This window comes from Dasypus novemcinctus, chromosome 3 (assembly GCF_030445035.2).
Source record: "Dasypus novemcinctus isolate mDasNov1 chromosome 3, mDasNov1.1.hap2, whole genome shotgun sequence".
Lineage (NCBI taxonomy): Eukaryota > Metazoa > Chordata > Mammalia > Cingulata > Dasypodidae > Dasypus > Dasypus novemcinctus.
The window spans coordinates 173290614-173310569 of record NC_080675.1 but is presented as its reverse complement, the minus strand read 5'-3'; the positions used below and the strand labels follow the sequence as shown (position 1 = coordinate 173310569).

Genomic DNA, 19956 nt, shown 5'->3' with positions numbered 1-19956 from the left:
CAGCCCCGCGCAGGAGTGCTGCCCTGCTTGGGAATGTCGCACTGCGTGGGAAAGCCGTGCCGCACAAGAGCGCCAGCTGACATGCAGAGCTGGTGCAGCAAGATGACACAAGAAGAGACACAGAGGAGAGAAAATAAGAAGATGTAGCAAAACAGGGGCGCTGAGGTGGTGCAAGAGAGTAATTGCCTCTCTCCCATTCCAGAAGATCCCAGGATCGGTTCCCGGAGCCACCTAATGAAAACACAAGCATACACAGAAGAACACACGGAGAATGGACACAGAGAGCAGACAATAGGGGGAATGGAGTGGGGGAGAGAAATATATAAAAAATAAATCTTAAAAAAAAAGACAGTATATATATTCTTCTACATCTTGCTTTTTTAAACTCAGTATTGTTCGAGTCGTCCATGTAGACCTGCTTAGCTTCATTTTCTTTTATTTATATGTAGTATCCCATTGTATGATTGTGCCACAATTTATTGATCCACTCTCCTATCGGTAGGCATGTAAGCTTGTTTTCTTTATTTTATTTTATTTTTCCAATTATGAACAGCACAGCTATGGGCAATTTTACTGATGCCTCGTTTAAGCATCCGAGAGTTCCTCCAACACGTTTACCTAGGAGTGGAATTGCTGGGTCACAGAATATCTGTGCTTCACGACTGTGCTTCACGACAAGAATGTTCATAGAAGCTTTCCTCATAAGAGTCCCCAAACTGGAGAAGAAACAATTAAAATGCCAATCAACAGGAGAACAATGAACAAGTCATGGTGTATCCACATGCAACACTACTTAGCAGTAAAAAGGAAAGCACTACTGCTACATACAACAACAAGGATGTATCTCACAGTGCTAAGTGGAGTGAAGGAACCTGGGCACTTATATGATGCTCCAGAACAATTGAAAAGAATCCATGATGACAGCAGTGAGAATTGTGGGTAACTTGAAGAGGGAGCTATAGAGTGGGAATGGGCATGATGGAATTCTATGGGGTTCTGGAAAATTCCACGTCTTGATGCAGGTGGTGGTTTCCTGGATATATATATGTACAAAATCATTGAGCTGTACACCTGTGATCCATGCACTCTATGCCCTTCACTGCGTGCTACCCTTCAGTTTAAAAAAATGCCAGAAATAAAAGCAAAGCCTAAAGTAGCTGAACTGGTTTATACTCTCCCTGCCAGTGATTCTTGCTTTTGGGATAATGAGATTTTTTTCATTTTTGCCCATCTGATAGGAAGTGGTACCCTATGGTGGTTTTATTTGCAAATCCCTGGTTATTAGTGAGGGTGAGCATCTATTAACATATTTATCGGCCAGTTGACTTTTCTGCTCTTGTAAAATGCCTGTTCCCATTTTCTGCCCATTTTTCTTTGTGATTGCCTTTTTTTCTCATTGATTTGCAGAAGTTCTTATATATTCTGGAAGCCAGTCCTTTGTAGATAGATATATTGTGAATAACTTTTTCCCAGTCTATGAACTGTCTTTTCTAGTTTTAAGTAGTGTCTTTTGATAAACTAAAGATTTTCATTCTAATGTGGTCAAATTTTTTAGTCTTCCTTTATAGCCTGTGCTTCTTATTGATAAAACGCATCCCTCCCAAGATAACAAAAATAATCTACATTTTCTTCTTTAACAATTTCCAAGTAATGCTTTTCACATTTTTTGTCTTTAACTCACTTTAAAGACTTGTGAGTTACGATGCTTGTGAGTTGGTGTACGATTGAAAGTGGGGCTGATCTACTCTCTTTTATCTCCCTTCAAAGAAAAAGAAAAAAAGATTTAAAAGAACACGATTTCTTCTGCACAATGCCTGGCAAAACTTGAGCAGAGACTGTGTTCCCACTTGACCTTGCCGTCCTGAGTTCCTAAGTGAGTCCCCCTCTGGATCTTTTGCAACTGGGGCATTTTCTCCCAGCACTCTCCTGTCTCCTTGCAGCTCTCTGCCAGCTGTGGAAGTTCCGAACACCTAAGCACCTACTACATGTCTTTCAGACTCATTCCAACTGATTACAGTTACACTTAAAACCCGTATTATACGTCTGGGCTTGCCTGTAGGGATGGTGCCAGGCATAGCTGGGCTCAAAGGCTGTTTGTCGACTGGGAGAATGGATAATGCTGCCCGTGTGTTCCTGCCACTTCTGCCCCTGAGCAGCTGTGGGGACCTGCTCCAGTCATTTCATGTCTCCACCTCTGTTCCTCTCCACACCCTGCCCTCCGGATTGTGGGCCCCTTCCAGTTGGAGGTCCTGTTGTGCCTGTGTCACCTCTGGGCAGGGAGCAGGGACTCACCGGCCTCTGAGGCCATGGCTCTATTTGGACTCCACCGCCCCTTCCTGCTTCATCTGCAGTGACCCCTGGGATCAGTCTCACAGAAGTTCAGACATAAGCCTGCCGGTGGTATTGTTTTCATCAGTTTTAGAGAGCAGGATCTAGAGCTGGGGTTCTTAACCTTTTTTTGTTCCACGGACCCTTTACTAGTCCACACACTACACTGTACTTTTTTTTAAGATTTATTTTCATTTAGTTCTCTCCCGCCTCATTTGCGTTTGCTGCCTGCTCTCTGTGTCTATTCATTGTGTGCTTGTCTTCTTTTTAGGAGGCACTGGGAACTGAATCCGGGACCTCCCATGTGGGAGGGAGGCAACCAATGGCTGGAGCCACATATGCTCCTGCTTGTTGTATCATCTCCTTGCCTCAGCTCACTGTGCCAGCCTGCTGTCTTGCTCGTCTTCTTTAGGAGGCACCGAAAACTGAACCCGAGACCTTCCTGTGATAGGCGGTTGCCCAACGCTTGAACCACATCCACTTCCCTATACTGTGCATTATTTAACAAATATATCACATCCACACCAACGCGTTCCCACAAGAATTTCAATTCAAGCTCACGGATCTTTGTTAAGAACCCGGCTCTAGAAGCAGAAGACTGCCTGGAACTTACTCCTAGTTCTGCCACCATTAGCTGGGCATTCTTGGGCAAGTTACTTAACTTCTCCCAGCTTCAGTTTCCTTATTTGTAAAATGAGTTAACACAGGTGAAGCACTTAAAACTGTTCCAAACACATAGGAAGTGCTCAGTGAAAGTTAGCTGCAACAGAAAGTTTAGGAAGAGAGATTTTTGGCAGTAATTTTTGTTCCAAGTCACCTGAAAGATGCCTTTATCTTCCTATGGCTAGGAATTTTGAAATATGAAAGAGCTCTCAGACACTTGTTCCCTTGGGCACTGTTCCAGGTTTCAGATTCTTTTTATGCCCAGCTTCGGAGCCAGGGAAGCGAAAGGGGAGCCAGTGAGCTGCATGGGGACCCTGGACATGCTGAGCTTGGCCCTGTTAATTTGAATTGGTGACCAAATTTAAAAACAGGACGATGTCATATTGAAAAAAGAAAAACCTGTATTTCAAGTTTTCTTGAAAGAACTGGCTGTGCTGGGACCTCATTCCTACACGCATGAATGGTGCCCATCAGCTAGCCGCCTTTCTAGATGTCCTCTTGGTGCTCTCCCCCACTCTCTGCTTAGCTCCTGTGCTGTGGGCATCCGGGTGTGGCATCCCTTGAGAGGACAAGCAAGATACAGCACCTCCTAGCCGCTGGCCTGGGCTGCTTGTGGGCCAGGGTGAGACTGGGATGGGTGACTTCCCTGGAAAGAAGGCTCCGGGAGGGAGGGTCCCTTGCAGCTAAGCCATGGGGTGAGCTTCCCTGAGGAGGCTGGAATGGGTCATCTTGAGGAGGGAGGGTGGATGGCTAAGGAACTCCTCGGAAGGGGAAGGGAGGGTGGAGCAGCTGGAGTCTGGAGGATGCCAGGGCCCCGTCCTCTTCTGCCCCTGCAGCCATCACCTGCTGCCTGTAATCGCAGCAACTCCAGGAAGCTCTGCCTGAGCACGACTGGTGGCTGCAGATTGGCCAGCTCTCGCTGCACGCAGTCCCTCTGTGGACTGTTACTCCAGCATCTGTTCTCCCCCTCCCGCCTTCCCCCCATTAATCCTCCTGAGACGCTAGGCGGGTCCGTGCACTTTCTGGCCTTTCATTGCCCCAGAGAAGAACCTGCAATGACTCCGCCCTCCCCTTAGCGGTGAGACCCAGACCACCTGTCTCCCCCAACTGCCAGGAGAAGCCTTGAGCAGCGTGAGAGCTTAATAAAGGCGACGCTGCTGAGGAGATAACATGTATAAAACACTTAGTGCTCAATAAAGGGTGATTTTTTCTCCCCCACATCCCCTTGTCCCCCCTCTCCCTTTGTTTTTCTGTCCGTCCTCTATCTAGCCGCTGGGAATATCTTAGAAAATATCTGATACTGTCATTCTCTTGTTTACAATCTTTGGGAGTCGCCTGCAAAATAAAGGCCATTCACAAAGCGGCCGCAGGCTCCTCTCCGCTGGGCACGCATTATCCTCTGTTCTGGTACACGGAGTCGCTCTGCTCAGCCCCCGGCTCCCGCCTGGAATGCCCTCGCCTCTTCGGTGCCCGCCTGGGGCCGCCATGCCGCCTTGCTGACAACAGCCCGGCCCTCTGTGGTCTCTCCCGCCCCCTACTTTTCTGGAGGGGGGCGGCTCTCCTCGACCGGCCCGTGCCCCTCCACCCCTTGTCCCCTGCCAGTGCTTCTTTCCCGTCGCAGCTCTGCGGTCGATCCGCACGACCGCGTTGGGAGCGGTTTTCCCAGAGAGCTGAGGGCCAAAGAGGATCCCTGGCGTGTCTGGGAACTTTCTAGAATCCCCGGGCGCCTGCGGCCCCCTTTCCAGCACATGGAGCCGTCGGTCTAATGCCAGCGCGCCTGCTGGAGGCCAGGGAGGAAGGTGGGCGCAGGCGCATGCAGGTTGGCCCTCGGCTCGGCGGGCTCCCTGGGGGAGGAGGGGCGTGGGCGCAGGGCCTTGCCGACCGAGCACGCCCCTGCCATGTGCCAGGGGCTTGGAATTCGCGCCCGGTTTTGTCAAGTGGGAAACCGAGGACAGGGGGAGAGGGCAGGGGTCTTGACCGAGGCCACGCGGTGCCTGGAATGCCGAGGCGAGGGCCGGGGGCCGCCAGGGCGGGCTGGGGGCTGCAGTGGCCGATGGCGGCGGCGGGGGAGGGCGCAGCGGAGCTGGCGGCCGAGCCGGGGACTGGGGTGGCCCGAGGCGGGGGAGGGGTTCCGAGCCGGCGTGGGGGGGTCCGAGTTGGGGGTGGGGATCCGAGGCGGGGGAGGGGGTCCGAGCCCGGGGCGGGGGTTCCGAGGCGGGGGAGGGGTTCCAAGCCGGTGTGGGGAGGTCCGAGTTGGGGGGGGGGTCGGAGGCGGCGGCTGAGGCGAGGGGGGGCCGAGCCCGGGCCGGGGGCCGAGGCGGGGGAGGGGGCGAGCCCTCCGCGTTGCCCGCCGCCAGGGGCGGGGCCGGCCGGGCGGGGCCGGCACAGGTGCTCGGCGTCGGGCCGGGGGCGGCCCCGCGGGCTTCATAAGTGGCCCCGGGTGCAACGCCGCGCGCAGCTCGCTGCACGGCCTCTGCCCACGTGCCCGCGCGCCTCCCGCCGCGCCCGCCGGCCGGTCCGCCCGGCCCGCAGGGCCCCGCCGGCTCCATGGCGTTCCCGCTGGTAAGAGCCGCCGCCTCAGGAGCGGAGCGGGGCGGGCCGGGGCGGCGCCCGGGCGGCGGCAGCTAACGGTCCGCGCGCAGCCTCGGCCGGCCTCCCGGGCCCCCCCCCCCCAACCGCGGCCGCCCCCGAGCGCGCGGGTCCCGGGCGGGGCGCGGGTCACGTGCCCGCGGGCGTGGGGCCTCGTGAAGGGGTGTGTGGCGAGGGGGGCAGGGAGCCTCCTCGTGACTCAGGGCCTTTGGGCTTAAAGGCGCCGCGGCGCGCCGGGGTGGGCCGGTGGGGCCGCCCAGCCGCGCCGCGTCCTCGCTGTGGCTTCGAGTGGCGGGTCAGACGGGAGCTGACAGGAAGAGAAGGCGCCCGGGCTCGGAGCACGTCCTCCACTTGCGGCCGTCGCACGTGAAACCCGAAGCCGCCGGCGCTGGTTTCTTCGGCGCGTCTAGTCCGCTCTCGGGGAGAGGCGGGGGGGAGGGGGGCAGGCAGCCCGGGCGGGGCTGCCGGTGGCGAAGACTCCGCGCCGGGCCGACGGGCCTAGAGGGCGCGCCGCGACGGCAGCGGCCGCGGCCCCTTTAAGGCGGAGGGATCAGGGCCCTCGTGCCGTCGCGCGCTCGCTTCCCCAGGCCGAGGAGGTCACGTGGCTTCACACGTTCGATTGCGGCGGCCGCCCGCGTTCCGGGGGCTCCGAGGTAGGGTCGCGCGCGGGGCGTGGGGGTGATTGGGCGGGTGCGACTCGGCCGTGCGCGGGGCAAGACCGTGCAGGCGGCGACCAGGGGGCCGCGGGGCTGGTGGCTGCGAGGTTGGTGGCTGCGAGGTTGGTCTCGGGGCTGTGGGCGAGGGACGTGCAGGCCGCGGAGGTGGCGCACGCTAGGCCGCGCCGGCCTCTGCTGTCGCCGAGCCGGGCATGTGGCCCCGGGCTCTGGCGTCCGGGCGTTCTCGCCTCAGCCTGGTCTTGACGGGTGCCCGGGTGGGTGGCAGTGCAGGACCCCAGCTCTAGCGTCGGTGCTGGCGGGGCGGCGGGCGGGCTGGTCGACCAGCTGGTTGGGAAGGCCCGGGCCTGGCCCGGGTCGAGAGACGCATGGCAACCAAGACCAGGGAAGGCTGCTCCTCCTCGGTCGTCTCACTCGGTGTCACTCCCGGGGCGTTTTCCTCCCTTGTGAGTATTCTTTGCGGGCCCCATCCGCCCTGACTTCCTTGCCTCATTCCCAGAGGGCTCAGGGAAGGCCTTAGTCCTTGCAAGGGGCCGTGGGTGTCGGGTGGCCCAAGGCCACCCCGGGGAGCAGAGGACGAGCAGGCGGGCGCCTAGGCTCCCGGATGCAGCCTGGCGTGGACGCGTTGCACATCTTGGTGGCAGTGCTCTTGAAGGCCTTTGCGCCGTCCTCTCTGCTAGGATGACTCTTGTGGAAGAGCGTGAAGCACAGAAGATACTAGAATAGGTCTTAGAATGCGGGGTTGCCCGCTGCCAGGTCTCGGGAACGTTCCTCCTCGCCTCGCCCCAACCAGCAGTCTCGTCCCCGATTCACGTTGCATTTCTCTGGCAACGGCTTCCTTTGGTCTCCCTGGCTACGGCTCTACCTCCTCACTCGCTCTTCTGGCACCTGAGTAAACTCCTGTGTGCGTCATTTGCTGCAGCGAGGGGCGAGTGCGTTGGAGTAGGCTCTCTGGAAGGCGCAGGTGTACCTCCTGCCTCTGGTCTGCCCCTCAGGTGACATCGCTGAGATGCGCCACCTGCGAGTGTCCACTGAGGATAGTTTGCATCCTTAGGCTCAGGTTCTCTTTGAGCCTAGGGACACATGCTGGGTTAAAAATAAAAATAGGCAGAACAAAACCTTGGAAACTCGAAGTTGGCAATTGTTTTCCCGGTTTGTTTTTATGGTAGATGGAAAAGGAGTGGAACTTCTGCTGCTGGAGCTCAGCAGGGCTCTCGGCGGTTGAAAGCCCCTAAGGACGGTAGTGTGCCGGCCCCACCACTGATCTTTTGTCTTTCCTTATTGAGCTTTCTCTGAGCTGCATGGCATTCCCCGAGCACGTTGCTGTAGAGTTTTTATTTTTTATTTTCTTTTGTCACAGTGATTTAAACTTGAGTGGCCTGGCAGTGAATGCTCAGTTTATAGAAATAGGGTTTAAAAGTTGACGACTCTGTGTAAGTCACCTTTGAAATATAAAAATTCTTGCCTTTCCCCCTCCCAAGTGTTTTCTTATAAACATCTCCTTGGCCAATTTGTGCCAGTCTCTCCTGCAAACAGGAGGCTGTGAGCTGATATATATAGACATTTGCAGTTTGGATTGGGCCATAGGCACTTGATATAGGAGTGGTTTTGTGATTTCGTTGTGGGTTTTTTTTTTTTTGGTCATGTGGTATATAGACTGGTATCCATGAGGCAGAAAATGGAGGAAGATGATAGGAATAGTAAGATGCAACACTCATCACCAAAGGTGTTACCAAGTAAGCTAATCATAAATATCTGTCTTAATAAATATTGCCACTGGGTACCAGAGTGTAAATATTGTTTTTAATCCTCAAAACACATTGCAAACCAAAATCTCTCTAGGGACCTGAGGTTAGAAAAAAAAAAAAAAGGGCCTAAAGAAAGGGGGGGAAGGAAGGAAGAGTAAGTGACTTTTGGACAAAGTATGTTTCTCTAAAGCAGGTGTTCTTAACTTTTTTTATTCCAACGACCACTTTGCCAATCAGGTGAAGTGAGTAGTGCTGTAATTTATTTATTGCATACATTGATAAGTGAAGGAAATGCTAGATTTCAGTTAGAGGTCAGAGAAAATATAGTTGTTTTTTTTTTTTTTTTTTTTTTCCTTTCAGTTCAAGCTCATGGACCCCCTGAAATCTTTCCATGGACCCCTGGTTAAGAACCCCTCCTCTATTAAAAACAAACAAAAAAACCCCTTCCTCTACAGGGAACAGCTACTAGCAAATTGTTGCCAGGCAAAAGTGTGGGCCCAAAGTTGATGGATATTTAACTTCTTTCCTAGTTTAAGCTGTCAATCTCTATTTTGATGAATCCTCTGATTTAAATGTAGCAATTAAAAATTTTTAAACACTGTATTGATGAAATATAATATGCCTCTGGAGATTGGATTCAACCTGTGGGCCAGTTTAAGATGTCTTAGAGCATCCCTGTTAGACACACACACACACACACCATTTTTCATATGAAAAGGCTCAGAAATCAAATTGCATGGGTATTAAGTTATGGAACTAGGATGTGAACCTAGGTCTTTCTGGTGCCAGAGCTCAACCTGTTCCTTATATGTGAGGGTATTATCAGTGGTGTGTGTTGTATCAAAAACTTAGTCGTCTGTAGGCCGATCACATTTGTAGGCAAAGTGAACCTTAACTGGATTGGAGGGAATCTCGAGTTGCTGTGAAAGTCGGTGTGGGTCTTGCTTCTGAGCATTAGTGCATCAGTGTTGATGGCAGGAGGAATGTGCTGTGTCTTATCATTCCATGCTGTGTGTCAGAACAGTTAGCTGATCCTGAGAGAACTCGTGGTCTGGAGAAAGCAGGCTCCTCCTACCATGGGGATGACCCTCTCAACCCTCTGCACAAAAGAACAGACAGTTAAAATTTAAGTAACCTTTTCCTTCTAAGACAGGCACATTTGGAATTATATTTAGGACCTACAGAAGTAGAGTGGAGCTTATTAAGTCTTGCCTTTCCTCCCATAACTAAAATTCCCCATAATACTGCCTCTTAGATTTTTCAGGAAGAATAAAAAGTGTTTTAGCAGTACATGGTAAATCTGGGATAAGTACCCAGGGAATAAAGCAGCTCTGCCCCAGGAGCAAGTTTTATTCCAGGCAAAATTTAGAATCTCAGCAGTGTGCATACCTACACTAGCAGGTGTAAAGGGTGTGTACATTTATTTCTATCTTACTTCCAAATAATTAAAACCAGCGAAGAGCTTATTCAGAGCCTTTGCCAAAAGTAATTTTTTCCCTCTGAGAATACAGACTCAAATACAAGCTAGATAGCTCTTGCCTGTGGTCTGAGAAGGTTTTTGAAAGATGACAACTCAAAAATAATACTTTCATCTGCTCCTTTAGCAACCTTCACCAGCCTTGCATTCAATTATGAACTCAATGCTTGTAGATTTTTTTTAGAGGGGGTGGGGAGGTGAATAAAGTATCTTTCTGCTAGTGTTTATGATAGGTTATTATCTGTACATGCTTTCTCATTCATTGGTTTCAAGGTTCTTTTAAAGGAGCATTCCCTAAAATTTTAAGTGTTTGTTTAAAGGACAAATTAATTAGTGGGTTTATATTTCTGGCTTAAAACTTGGGACAAAAATGCACACCAAAACCAGATACTAATATTTAGGCTGTTATCTTTAGTTGCTGGTGGTTGTGGCAATAAAAGAATCAGGGGATCATATAGCAAGTTATTTTCTCTGCTGTGGGAAGAGTTGTGGTAATCCCATCCTGTTCTGCAAATGTGCTTTTCCTAGACAGTATCTAAGCTGTACTGACTCTGGGGAGAACTTGCCAGACAGCCCCCCGAGGGGCTGGGAAGCGGATTGGATCTCTAGTTTGGGATGGAGGAGGTTACATAAAGGATTTGCTTTTATCTGTAGTTTGAATTAAAACTGAGAAGCACTAGATAGACCTTGCAGTGTTTGTCAGGCCTTATGGATACTACTGATGTTGCCTCCCTTCCCCTCCCACATTGCAGCTGTGGAAATGCTCTTTATTTTTTTTCCCTGCTATTGTTGCAGCTTGTTTTTAGTTAAACCTGTTTGAGTTGGAAGTCTTGCTTAAGCACAGATTCTAAATGAAAGTTTATGTTCAAGTTAGGAGGCCCCAGAAAGGACATTTCACAATTTTAGTAAACTGGCTGAACAGATTATCTAAAAGGTACATGACATAATATTTCACATTTTTCATAGGAAAGCTATTTGACTTTCCATAAAAAGTCATATCCAAATTTCAGAGTATAAAATTCACACTGTAGATAGTTAAGTACCAGTGAGTTTTGTTATTTGGAATTTAGAAAGACTCCTGTTAGGGTTGTTTTATTTCCTTGATATGTGAGTGTTTTAAAATAACACAGGCATAAGGAAAAGTCTCTGACTAAATGGGATTGAACTTTGCTTTCAATAGTTCAGAAGAAAGTTTAGGCATGGATAACCTTTGAATTTTACTTTTTTTTTTGTATTCCTGTTTGGTTGGAGCAGGCCTTTTAGAATATAGTAAGTTAACACTCTTTTTGTTTTGGTTTTTAAGGTGTTTTTGTGGTGACTTCCCTTGAGGTAATTGGAGAATTCCCAGAGGGCAAGTCTAAAGATTGATTTTGTGTGCTAAAATTGGGTCACAGTTGCCTGTAGCTGGTGATTCTGGGAATAACTTGACTAATAGTGTTACTGGTTTCTTTAGCATATTATGCTGATGTATATGCTGTACCACCCCAGTGGGTTTAGCACAATTGTCTCTATTCTCCTTTGCTAAAGACTTGGGAGTAGCTCTCCTCAGTTAGAGAAGAGCAGTTGCCTGGAAGAGCAGGTGGTGCTTTTTTGTGTCTTTTGACAGAACACTTAATCTTTTACAATTTAACACCTGTTTTCTCTCTGCCTTCTGATTTTGTACTCCTGGGCTCTGACTGTATCCCCTGAATCCTCTGTCTCCTGAGTTGCCTGTTTCTTTTCTCCTGGGACATTTATTTTGAGCTGTAATCTTTGAATTGTTTTAAAGTTCAAAAGGTGTTAGGAGACCTATCTTCCAGGTATAACTCAAGAGTTGTCACTAAATCCAGGTTATGATGTCCAATTCTTTCCTTTCATGGAATTGGAGAATTAAGTTTAAAATGAAATGCCATTGTTGTGAGTTTATATGTAGTGGGTGGGTCATCGAGTCAGAATAGGAACTCAGGTCTCCTCTGTCCCATTCTGGTGTAATTTCTAGAATTAATACACCTTAACCTCTGCTCTGTTAGTCTCTCATTATCTCACTTTACTTAAATGAGATTTTACTTCATTTTGTTCATAAGACTATGATTGTGGTTAATGTGAATAAAGGAGTGTTCTGCTACAGCGGAGATTCTTAACCTTTTTTGTTCCATGGACCCCTTTGCCAGTCAGGTGAAAACTACGGACTCCTTACAAAGTCTACAGTATACTGTGTATTATTTAATAAATATATCGTACCTGCTCCAACATGGCCCTACAAGAATGGTTTTTTGAATTTTAATTGAAGCTCGTGGATCCCTTGTTCAGAACCCCTGAACTACCAGGTGCTAATGTGGTGAGACATGGGGAAAATATAAATAATGTAATGTATAGACTATAGTCAACAACAATATTGTAATGTTTTTGTAGCAGAAGCAAAGAAGGCACTATATTAATGCTAAAGGTAAAAAATACGGGGTTTGTTTTGTGAGATAAGAATATGATTAAGCATTTTTTCTCTCCAGTCTTCATTAATAAGGAGACCTTGATTATGTCATTTAACTAAATCTGTGTTCATCTGTGTATCTTTCTGAACACTTGAACAACTGAGTGAGTTGTTGAAATTAGATGAGATTACAGTGCCTGGGCAGAACTTTTTAGGAGTAATGCTTCTATAATTTTAACTACCTTTTTCTGTTATTTTACTTTTTGAATTTGAAATAGTTTGAATTAAAAAAAGACTTTATTATACCCTATTTTTTTCTTTCTCCTGTCTCCTCTTTTCTTGTCCTGGCCCTTGCAAGCTTCTTTCTCCCCCTGAATGCCACATTCCCCATGGTTTAGTGTGTTGGATCATCCCTTGTTTTTGTATAAAGGACCCATGTATTCCTATAGTATCAAGTTTTAGGTTGAACTCTTTAGCCCTGATTGTTCTCAAGACGTACGGTGGGTCTGATTGTCCCACTGAATGATTATATTTATCTGACGCATATTAAACCCATCAGGTCTAAAAGCAAAACCTCCCTCTCCTCACCTCCCAGGGCTAATCTAATTTGATCCTTTTCACCCAATTAGTCTTGATTTTTTCCAACTATATTGTCTCTTGGGGACAAGAACTGTTTGGGTGTGTGTGTAGGGTGTGTGTGTGTGTAGGGTATGTGTGTGTATTTTAATCACTAGAAGCTCCAGTATAGGATGCTAGGGAAATACATACTCCTAGTTCCCTTCTGGAAACCTCTTCCCAGTTTCCCTTATAAAGCCTTTCATGACCCTAATTCCATGTCTCCCTTGGCCTTTGTATCCATTCATTCCTTTTTCATTCCCATTGTTACCATTAGTTCAGGTCCCTCCTGGAGGAGTATTTCAAACTGCTCTTTCTCCCTTTCTCTTCAGTTATTCCTGCCTATTCACACTGCCATTCTTTGGATTTCAGCCACACAAGTGGACTCACTGATTCCCAGATGTATTTCTCTGACCTCTGTTTCTTGGGTTTTACTTGATGGTTTTATCTCCTAAGCTGTGTGGTGAGCACTGGATGAGAGGACCTTTTTCTACATCCTTTCTCCTTATACCCCACATCGGAATGAATGGTGAGGTGTTGACTTGATTAAATACAGGAATTTTAAGGTGAAACTGAAATTTCCCTTGGATTTTTTGACTCATAGAGGTTGAGTTAGTTCTGCTGGACAGGAGGAGGTGCCATCTCTATTACCCTGCTGCTGCTTTTTTGCTCATAATGCCCTTCTTGAGATTGGGAGGATCTCTTAATGCTCAGGCCTCTGAATTTTCACATGAAGCACTGAGACAATAGCCTTTCCCTGCCCTTGTGAGAGGCTTCCCTCACATCTTCAGATTTGTCTCAGAGCAGTTGCCTGACCTGGTCTCCATTTAGAGTTTCTCAGTCTTAATGCAGAAGGAACAGGGAATTTGGCATTGGGGATCCTTATTTGAACTCTAGTGTCTATAGAGTGCCTTTGAGCAAAATTTTCCATTTCTCTAAGCATGTCTTTATCTTTTTTGTTAGGTGAGAATGATAGTCTCATTCTTGTGAAGAACAAAAGAGACTGAAGGCTCTGGAAACCATTGGTCTTCATTATAGGCCCTATTCTTGCCTTCCACAATTGGACTTATTGTCCTTCACTATCCTTTTTCTCCTATTACTGAAGAAGTGTCTTTCTCCCTATCCAAAGAGAAGTTTGTGCTTTGGAACTCATCTTTTCTCATATCCTCTTGGTCAATTATCCCTGCGACAACTTTCACCTCTGTAAACGTGATTAGTTCTCTTCATGTTTAGACCTATCCTTAGTCCCACTCTCCCCTCCAGTAGCCACTCTCAGTGTCTTTCTTTAGCTTCCCCATAAGCTTAGGTAAGAATAAAGCCCCGGCTCCACTGCCTCCCCCTTATTTATCTAATTCCTTGATGTCTGGCATCAGATACTCCTCTCCCTTTCTACCCAAGCTCTTCTGAAACTTGTTACCAAGTTTAACATGACCTTTTAAAATCTATGGACATTTCTTGAGCCTTTCAAGATGTTTTCATTCCTGCTTGGGTGTTCCTATAAGATTTTTGAAAATTGTAAATCTGCTCACCTTCTCCATGGGGCAGTGGTTCTCAGACATTTTGGTCTTGGGAATCCTTTACACTCTTAATAATTCATTGGGGACCTTGAGCTTTTGTTATGTGGATCATATCTTTCAATATTTTTATTAAAATTGGAAAGAGGAATTAAATTTATTCATTTAAAATAGCAACGCTGTTAAATGCTAACACATTGTGAAAAATTATGTTTTCCAAAACAAAAGAATTAGAGGAGTGGTATTTGTTTACATTTTTGCAAATCTCCCTAGTATCTGGCTCAGTAGAAGAGCTGGATTTTCCTATTTGCTTTTGTATTTAATCAGTGTTATTTTGGTTGAAGAAATTCCAGCCTCCCATAGATAAAATAGTTGTAAAAGAGGAATTTTTTAAAAATTAATTTATTGAAGTATATCACTCATACATGAATATACATAAATAAGTATATAATAGTTATTTATGTTTGTTTTCTAAGTTCACATCATAAAGGACTCTCATAACTCACCCTACCACCAGTATCTTGAACTGTTGTTAAACCTTTTTAACTAATGATTAAAGAGCATTGTCAAAATATTACTCCTGACCAAGGTATTTTTCCCCCAACCAACCCTATTTTTATCTTTATATTATTTATATATGAACATACATAAACAATTAAGTGTCTATTAAAAGTTGTGAACTTACAAAGCAAATGCATAATATCATACAGGGGTCCCATACATCAACCCTCCACCAATACTTTGCATTGTCGTGAGACTTTTTTAAAAAATTGTGAAAGAGGGAAGTGGATATGGCTCAATGGATAGAGTGTCTACTCTATGGAGGGTCCAGAGTTCTCCTGACCCACATGGTAAGCTGGCCCACGCACAGTGCTGCCACACACGCAAGGAATGCTGTGCCACGCAGGGACGCCCCTTTGTAGGGGTGCCCCTCGCACAAGGAGTGCACTCCGTAAGGAGAGCCACCCCATGTGAAAAAAGCACAGCCCACCCAGGAGTGGCACTGCACACACGGAGAGCTGATGCAGCAAGATAACATGACAAAAAAGAGATGTAATTTCCCCGTGGCACCGGATAATGCAAGTGGATGCAGAAGAACACACAGTGAATGGACACAGCAGACAACAGGGAGGAACGGAGAGAAAATAAATTTTAAAAGAAATTGTGAAAGAATATTGTCAAAATCTTGCTCCTAATCATAGTCCTTACCTGACATTAGGTGTGTTTTTCCCACAACCCACCCCATTATTATTTTTTAAATATATTTTTTATGACAAAAGTTGTAAACTTATAAAACAATCAGGCACATGTGCAGAATTCCCAAAAACCCCTCCCCTCTATCAACACACCACACTGTGGTGGACCATTTGCTGCAGATAAGACAATATCATCTGATTGTTACCATGACCATAGTATACTTCTAGCTCACATTTTCCATACTGTCTCATTATCAACACAGTACATCTATTGCATAGATGCAAGAATATTATATTACTGTTAACCACAGATCACTTGAGTTTTATTTTTCCCATACTTCTCTGCATTCCCAACACTCTGCAGTAGTGAGGTACATTTTCTCTAGCTCACAAAAGGAGTCTTGAATCTGTACCATCAACCACAGTTCTCATCCACCTCTTGATTTACTGTGCTATTCAGTTCCTAGATTATTCTCTAGCATCCTGTCAGTTGGCATTTACATACCTAAGCTACCATTTCCACTCACATCCCCATTTATAAACTAGCTATTACTATGTTACCATCCACTCTACATTTCCATGCTGTTTTATGGTTCTTTTATTTTTAGGTTTTTGATCCATTTTGAGTTAATTTTTGGATAAGGTGTAAGATAGGGGGTCCTCTTTCCTTCTTTTGACTATGAATATCCAGTTCTTTCAGCACCATTTGTTGAATGGATTGTTCTGCCTGAGCTATGTGGGTTTGAGAGGCTAGTCAAAAATCACTTGACCGTACATGTGAGGGACTGTTTCTGAACCATAAATTTGCTTCCATTGGTCTTTGTGTCTGTCTTTAGGCCAGTACCATTCTGTTTTTACCAGTCTAGCTAGGTAATATGATTTAAAGTCTGAAGACGAGGGTTCGCTTTTCCTTTTTATGTTTCTGGCTATTCAGGACCCCTTACCCTTCCAAATAAATTTGATGATCATGTTTTCCTTTTTTTTTTTTTTTTTTTAATGCTGGTGGAATTTTTATTGGGATTGCATTGAATCTGTGTATCAATTTGAGTAGAATTGACATCTTAATGATATTTAGTCTTCTAGTCCATGAGCATGGAATGGTCTTCCAGTTATTTAGGCCTTTTAAAATTTCTTTTAACATTGAGTTGCAGTTTTCTGAATACAAGTGCCTTATATCATTTGTTTAGTTTATTCCTATTTGAGTTTTATCTGTCATATTTTATTTTCACCACTCTTTTGACACTTTCAGTTTTATTAATATAATCTTCATTTCTAGACTCTCTTCCAGGCCTCTCTCTTCTGTCTTTTCAGGCTCTAGCACACCCTTTAGTATTTCCTGAAAATCTGGTCTCTTGCTTAGAAATTCTCTCAGTTTCTGTTTATCCGTGAATATTCTAATTTCACTCTCCTTTTTTTAAAGACAGTCTTGCTGGATGTAGGATTCTTGGCTGGAAGTTTTACTCATGTAGTATCTTAAATATATCAGACCACTGTCTTCTTGCCTCCATGGTTTCTGGCGAGAAGTCAGCACTCAATCTTATTGAATATCCCTTATATGTTATGCATTGCTTTTCTCTTCCTGTTCTCAGAATTTTCTCTTTGTCTTTGGCCTTTGACATTCTCATGAATATGTGTCTTAGAGTTGGTCTATTTGAATTGTTTTGGATGGGAGTATGTTGTCCTTCTTGGACAGGGATATCTATATCCTTCAATAGGGTTGGGAAATTTTCTACCATTATTTATTCAAATATTCTTTCTGCCCCTTTTCCTTTCTCTTCTCCTTCTTGGACACCCATGATACAATATGTTTGCATGCCTTTTGCTGTCATTTAGTTTCCTGAGACCTTGTTCAATTTTTTCCATTCTTCTCTTCTCTTGTATGTTCACTTTCAGAGGCCATTTCTTCAACTTTACCCATCCTTCTACCTCTTCAAATCTATTATATCATTCTGGTGTTTTTTAAAGTTCATTGATTGCGTCTTTCATTCCCATAAGATCTGCTCTTTTTCTATGTATGCTTTCCATTTTTTTTTGTGCTTGTCTAGTATTGTCTTTATCCTTACTCTCTTAAGCCATCTCATTGAATTTATTAAGGAGATTTGTTTGAACATCTATTGATTAGTTGTCTCAACTTCTTTGTGTCATATGGAGGCTTATCTTGTTCCTTTAACTGGGCCATAGCTTCCTGTTTCTTGGTGTGGATTGTAATTTTTTGTTGGTGTCTTGGCATTTGGTTTATTCGAGTATTTATTCTGGGTGCAGTTTTTTCTTTAGTTGAGGGCTTCCTGCCCTTTCTCCCTTGCTGGTTGTGCAGTAGGAGCCAGCATGTAGTTGGTGCTGTAAGCTGTGGAGGCTCAATCTGTTCTTGTTGTACCAGGGACCAATGAAGCTTCTTCCAACTTTCTCCTTTGCCAGGGGTAGGGACAGAATCACAGCTGTGTGGAATAATCCACGTGATACAAGCCTACTAGTTGCCCAGAGAGATTAATGAAGCTTCATGCCTCTTTCTCCCCTATTTGGGGTGGGGATGGAGCTACAGGTGTGGGCAGCAATCTATGCAGTGTGGGTCCAAGATGACCACAGTTACCCAGGTAGACTTTTGATTTTCAGTCTGTGCCAGCCAAAGTTACCTACAGTTATATGGATAGGCTGGTGCAGGACTCGCCAGCCTCCTCCCTGCCAGAGGTAGGACTGAGCCTAGTCTAGGGCTGTAGGTCGATCTGGGTGAAAGAAACCAGTTTCTACCATCACTGCGATTTTCAGTCAGCCACGCTTCCCCTTAGGTTGGGAGTGGAGTTAAAATGGCGACCACAGGTCTCTTTTTTTGACTTGGGCAGATTTACACCCTAGCTATTCCCAGGGTTATATCTTAGCTGCTTAAATCTACCAATCAGTAGCCGAAATCAGCAGCCAACTGTCTCCTCCTCCCTTGTTTTTGGGAAGTGCAGCTTCCAGTTCCAGCCACAGAATAGCTCCTGGGATGGTTTGTGTCACCAGAGTAGGATAATCACCGGCCTCTGTGGCTTGGCTGGTAATTTCCTGGAGAGGCTGGCGCTGGTCCCCTCAGCTTCCTCCCTGCTGGTGGTGGGTCTGAGCCCTAGGCTAGAGCTGCAATCTGATTTGAATGGAAAGAAGCTGGTCCCTACCAGCACTGTGATTGCCCTCATGCCAGGCATGGAGTTCAGATGGCGGCTCCTGGCCTCTTTCTGACTTGGACAGGCTCAAACTTTAGCTGTTCTCTGGATTATACTTTAGCCCACTGAATTTAGTCACCAGTAGCTCAAATTGGTGCCCAGCGTCTCTTCCTTCCCTGCTTTGGGGAAGTGGAGCTTTCAATTCCAGCCATGGAGCAACTCTGGAGGCGACTCGTGCCTCCAGTGGAGGATGGGCCCTGGCCTCTGGGGTGTGGAGCATTCTACTTATGAGTCTTCTCTGCAGATGGGCAATCTCCTTCCATTCCTTCCAGGATGTAGCAGGATACTCTTCTGACTTCCTGGAGCCCCCAAACTGGTGTTTCAGCTAGATGCAGAGAGCTCTGGGTGTTTGCTGACTGCCCTGTAGCAGGAGCTAAATCTAGGGGTTCCTTACTCTGCTGCTATCTTGCTGGTTCTTGAGAGGAATATTTTAATAACCTTTTCAGATAATTGTTTTGGCTGTTATTCTTTGATACTAGACCACAACTCAACAAGTGGTACTTTGTTTTCTTAAAATTTAGTTATAATGTATAATTTGAGATGATACAGGTGTGTTAAAATTTTAATTCATATTACATTAAAATGTATTGGTATATACTGCACTTTGGATGGATCTTTTATCCATGCTTGATTTTGTAACATCACATATTAGTCATTTGAACAAATACTTGCTCACTGAGTTTTGTGAATATTGCAGATGTTGACACATTTGTTAATAGAACCAGCAGTCTCATCAGAAGTCTTTGAAGTACTAGGAAAGCTGTCAAGCTCGTGGCAATGGATAAAGTTTCTAAAATTCTAATTTTCAGTTCAAAGCACAAATTTTATCATTGGCGATAAATATTGTCATTTTTTTCCTTGAAGTGGTTGCCTTACATTGTTCATTCTCAGGAAAATATCTGCCAAATATCCAGTTGAATAACCATAGTTTGTCAATTCTTTCAAGCAAAAATGGAGTTTCATGGAAAAAGTGGACTATTCTGCTTGCATCTTAATCCATGTACAGGGTTTTCCTTGCGACAGTTCTATTTTGATATGCAACAGAAATGTTCTATGCTTACCTCCCAGAATATTAAAGGCATGTACTCAAGGGTTGAGATTTAATAAAATTTTCACTGCTTCTTCAAGGACATGCCTAAGTAAAACTGACTTTTTCCAGGGATACATAGCCTGAGGATCAAAAAGACTACAAATGCAGGTTAATGGCATGGCCTTGATTCCTGTGAAGGTGCCCAGCAGTTTTACCTACCCTACTGCTTTTGTACCATCAGTGCAAACGCCAACATAGTGGGGAAAAAAGCAGGTAATGTCTTAGGATTATGAAAATAGTTTTGACCTTGTGGACCCCTGAAAAAGGGTCTTGGGTACCACAGGGGTCCACAGACCACTTTGAGAATTGCTACTGCAGGGTAAAGGCCATGCTTCTTAGTCTGGCTTTATCTTAGAGGCTGAGTTTGGTACCTACTAGTTTACTCCTTGAACTTTTTTTAATGGAGGGATGACATCCATCCATCAAGGACTTTTAATTGTAAGTATATATAGAATGGTAAA

At 45.8% G+C, this 19956-nt stretch overlaps 1 protein-coding gene across 5 annotated transcripts in view; it reads left to right on the top strand.

The window, feature by feature from the left end:
• The first annotated feature begins 6025 nt into the window (after positions 1-6025).
• The window catches only part of CPEB1 (cytoplasmic polyadenylation element binding protein 1), a 167478-nt gene continuing 153547 nt past the window's right edge, over positions 6026-19956 (top strand). For 2 of the 5 annotated variants that reach the window (XM_012530488.4, XM_058294735.2), the window contains exon 1: positions 6026-6233. The gene's annotated coding sequence lies outside the window, so the exon portion shown is untranslated. The remainder of the gene's footprint in view (positions 6234-19956) is intronic. The other 3 variants (XM_004472071.5, XM_058294736.2, XM_012530490.4) reach the window with 2 other exon arrangements.